This window comes from Lemur catta, chromosome 7 (genome assembly GCF_020740605.2).
Source record: "Lemur catta isolate mLemCat1 chromosome 7, mLemCat1.pri, whole genome shotgun sequence".
In the NCBI taxonomy this organism is placed as follows: Eukaryota; Metazoa; Chordata; class Mammalia; order Primates; family Lemuridae; genus Lemur; species Lemur catta.
In genome coordinates this window covers 86,743,360-86,748,205 of record NC_059134.1, presented here as the reverse complement: position 1 = coordinate 86,748,205, position 4,846 = coordinate 86,743,360, and positions in this window count along the sequence as shown.

The window sequence follows — 4,846 nt, the reverse complement described above, 5'->3', positions numbered from 1 at the left end:
GATTTGATAACTCAGATATTTCTAAATTTATTTGGTTATATTTATAAAATGAAAAAGAATGGTAGTTCATTGCATGCAAGAAATTTTATCTGGGAAAGAGAAGAATAATACTACCAGCTCAAACACCCACATAGATTGTGGATAAATGTATATAATAGTTGTAAAATGTAAAGGAATTTTAATACTTTTACCAACCTCCACTCTGCTTCATAATGCACAGAAAAGCACTGATTACATTCATCAAGAAAATGCACATACTCCAAAGATACATAGTTGGAACAACATTTTATTATTAAAAGTTCTGTGTTTATCAGTGTTGAAATTTCTGTTTATAAAGTTAGTGAGAGTACCTTAAGAGGGAACAGTGCTATTATACTGATTCACTAAATTTTTTGTAAACTACAGAATATTCTGAACATTCTTCAATATGTTTTTAGTATATCTGAAACATGGCAGGTTTTGAGAAAGCAAAAGATGTAGATATCATCTTTATATTTTACCTTTAATTGTTTGCCAATTTTATCTTGCGTTTTCCCATATTTCACTTGGTGCATTCAATTCAAATTATACACGAGACTGAACCACAAGAAGTCTATATGCTCCGTCTGTGCCAGCCAGTGAATAGGTTTTTTTTCAACTTCATTTAAATAATAACTCCTGAATCTTAGTACAATGAAAGGAGCCTGAAATACAAAGATTGCTCCTTTTTAGATGAAATGCTCCTCTATACATATCTCAATAAAGGCTGCATCCCTAAATCATTCCTTTGATAATTATTGAATAAAACACAATTACCACTTGCTTGAAAGAGAATTCATATAACTTAAGTGCAAGGTAGGTCAATAATAGATATAATTAAAAATGGACCAGAGGTAGAAATAGTCTTTTGGGGGCAGAGTAGTCCCATCTTACAGTAAAGAAATTAAAGGGCAAAATATAAGCATATAAATAAAGAAAAAAAGAAGACTAAATGAGCTATAGATAAATAAATATCTAATTTAAGATAATTTAAAGTTTAAATATTAAATATTCTTTTGATCTTTTATTGTCTTTCTCTATATATCTAGATCTATATATCAATCTCTATCATCCATAACTAGAATGAAAAAATAGACACTGATCTCTCTTTAGAAAGAGATCAAGGTCTATGTCTATCTATCTATCTACTGGAAAATTAATAGGTCAACATCTATCTATCTAAAATTAGAGAGAGAGAGAGAGAATGGAGAACAAAGCAAAAAAACCCTAAAAAAAATAGAATAAAATAAGAGATATTTGAAAGTTTAAGAGAAGTACAAATTAAAAAAATAGAGGATTAATTAAAATATTTTCTTTAAGCTAGAACAATAGGTACTTAAGACTTAGAATAAAATGTAAAAAATGCTCTACAACTTCAAGGGAACCAAATTACTGTGTTCTGAAAACTGTTAGATGGATCAGAAAGTGGCCCTTATGTCAACAAATACCTGATGTTGTGGATACAATGGAAGAGTTAAAATTGTTTTATGAATTATGACAATGGAGATCTCAAAGGTTATGCTACATTTTCCTTTTTTTAAATTTCAGCATATTATGGAGGTACAAATGTTTAGGTTTACATATATTGCCTTTGCCCCACCCGAGTCAGAGCTTCAAGCAAATCCATCCCCCAGACGGTGCACACCACAACCATTAGGTGTGAATATATCCATCCCCTCCTTCCCCCTCCCACCTGCCCGATAATTGATGAATGTTACCACTATATGTGCACATAAGTATTCATCAAATAATATCAATTTGATGGTGAGTACATGTGGTGCTTGTTTTCCCATGCTTGTGATACTTCACTTCATAGAATGGGCTCCAGCTCTATCCAGAATAATATAAGAGGTGCTAGATCACCATTGTTATTTGTGGCTGAGTACTCCATGGTATACATACATTTTTCTATTATCATGTAGTTGTAACTTTCATATTTAGGCCTTTAAATAAATGAGTTATTTTGTAACTAGAATAAGATGGTAAGGCAATTGTTCTAAAATCGCTTTAAAGGGGTCATTTTTGTAATACCATATGTATAACTACACATAGAACACATTATAAACCATATATATTCATATATAAAGGACATATGTGTATATATAATGAAAAAATCAAATTCTAAAAATTATATATAATTATATAATGTTTCATTAAATTAATTCAATCTGAGGCTTTTTCACTTGAATCTGAAACAGCCTTGAATACCAGAGGTGTTATGAAATATTTCTTAGCTGATAGCATGGTGAAATACATTTTGCCTGTCATTGCTTCACCAGACTAATAAGAAAGAAGAAATTGTGAAGGTAATTAAAAGTCTACAGTATTAGTCTTAAAATTGAGATGAAATAAACTTCATCAAGGACTTGGCTTTGGCATTGCAATTTCACAGATGAGAAAACTGAGGTTCATTAATGCTCAGTAACTTTCTCTGAAATCCCACTCAGTGAGGAGAGTATCTAAGATTTATATTTAGCTCCAGCTACCTACTTCTAAACGCATGCTTCATCCACTAAACCTGGAGTCAGCAGACTTTTTCTCTAAAGGGCCAGATACTAAATATTTTAAGCTTTGCAGCCCACATTGTCTGTGTCGCAACTACTCAACTTTGTCATTGTAGGGCAAAAGGAGCCTTAGACAACACAAAGGCATAAGCATGATTGTGTTCGATTAAATATTACTAATGGACACAATCTGAATTTCATAACATGTTCAGGTCATGAAATATTATTCTTCCCTCAGTTTTTTCAACAATTTGGAATATAACAAACATTCTTTGCTCGTACACAGTATAAAAGCAGGTGGCAGGCTGGATTTGGTTCATGGGCCATAATTTTTCAGCCTCTGCACTAAACTAGGCTAACTTAGGCAGTCGGAAATGGGATGAAGATTTTATTTCAGTAGCAAGATATTAGAATGAGATAATTTTACCTTAAGAATATAGACTGAGGTGATTTTATGACCTCAAATATAGATACTCTGCAGACAGACTGAAATGCAGAACTGGTTAGTAATGGGTGATGGACACACTTATAACTTTGACTCAAATTGTACAAAAGCAATTTATGTATCCAAAATGTTTGTACCCCCGTAACATTCTGAAATTAAAAAAAGAAAGAAAGAAACCTCACCGTTTCACTCAGAGCAGAGCACTGGACTCCCCCACGCACCAGGAAGCCCCATTTATGGAAAAAGGAAAAGAAGTTAATAATGCTAAATATTTATTTGAAAGCCATCCCCATGAGGTTATAGCTCAGGCTAAAAGAGTATTTCCCGGATTGGAAATAGCCAGAGCTTTGTGGTGGAAGAAGAGAAAAGAGCAAGAGACAGTGAAATGCACATGGGATTGTCAGTGAAAAAAGACAGAATTAAAATAAACAAGTTCATAGGAGATAGTTTCATGAAAGAAAAGGAACAGTGCTAATAACAAATCCAGGATAACAAAGAAAAATCTGTTGCTCCATTTTAGCAGCTAAGTAGATCAACAATGACCTTTGAAAGAACTGTCACTGTAGAAAGTTTAGTGTGATACCGAAAAGAACAAAGACATCTGCACTCAAATGTTTACAGCAGCACAATTCACAGTTGCAAAGATGTGGAAACAACCCAAGTGCCCATCAATACCTGAGTGGATTAATAAAATGTGGTATATGTATACCATGGAGTACTACTCAGCTATAAGAAACAATGGTGATATAGCACCTCTTATATTTTCCTGGACAGAGCTGGAACCCATTCTACTAAGTGAAGTATCCCAAGAATGGAAAAATAAGCACTACATGTACTCACCATCAAATTGGTTTCACTGATCATCACCTAAGAGCACATTTAGGAAAAACATTAATCAGGTGTCGGGCAGATGTGGGATGGGGAGGGGATGGGTATATACATACATAATGAGTACAGTGTGCACCGTCTAGGGGATGGACATGCTTGAAGCTCTGATTTGGGGGTGGGGGGGCAAGGGCAATATATGTAACCTAAACTTTTGTACCCCCATAATATGCTGAAATAAAAAAAAAGAAAGAAAGAAAGTTTAGTGTGAGAGGCAGGTTATAGGTGTTTAAGCAGGAGGCAGAAGTAGAAGAATTAGAAACACACTTTTGGAAGGTAGACACCATACTTGAATTATATAAAAATTTGGTGCTTAATAAGTGCTTATTTCACTGAAAACTTTATATGTCAACATAAGTGTTGACAACAATAAATAACTGAAAGAGAGATAACAGTGTTTATACACAGACATAAAATCTCTCCAAAGATCTAGAAACTGCTAAAGATTGGGTTGTGATATTTTGGGGTTTCCATGAGATTTACCTATTCATTAGATTTTTTCTCATGTAATGGTAACATTTATTTTAGTGTATTTTAATATAGGTGGCATATCTATAATTTGGAGCTTGTGGTGAATCTACGACTCTTTCAACTTTAAATGACTTGCTGATTCAAATTCTGGCCTTTATAATTTTTTGTATAAGAATTCCAAGTGGGCAAAAAGTAGCACTGATGTATCTTCAAGGAAAGAGAAGTTAGAGAAATTGAAAACAAGGAATGTGGAAATATACCCCTTTAGAGTCGAGAAAGTTCTTCAACAGGAAATATAATCTATGAATGTAGGGGGAAATTGTTTCTGATTTAGAGTCCCAGAAAGAAACATAAAGCACACATTGAAAAGATTATTTTAAGGAATATTATTGGAGGCATGGGAAGGATTAAGAGAACATACAAGGCATGGTTAGCAATAGCAAGAAGCTGCTATTATACTTTATATTTGAGAGGGCAAGTGTAAGAAATAGTTTTCAGAGTTCAGTGAAATCTTAGGCTATAT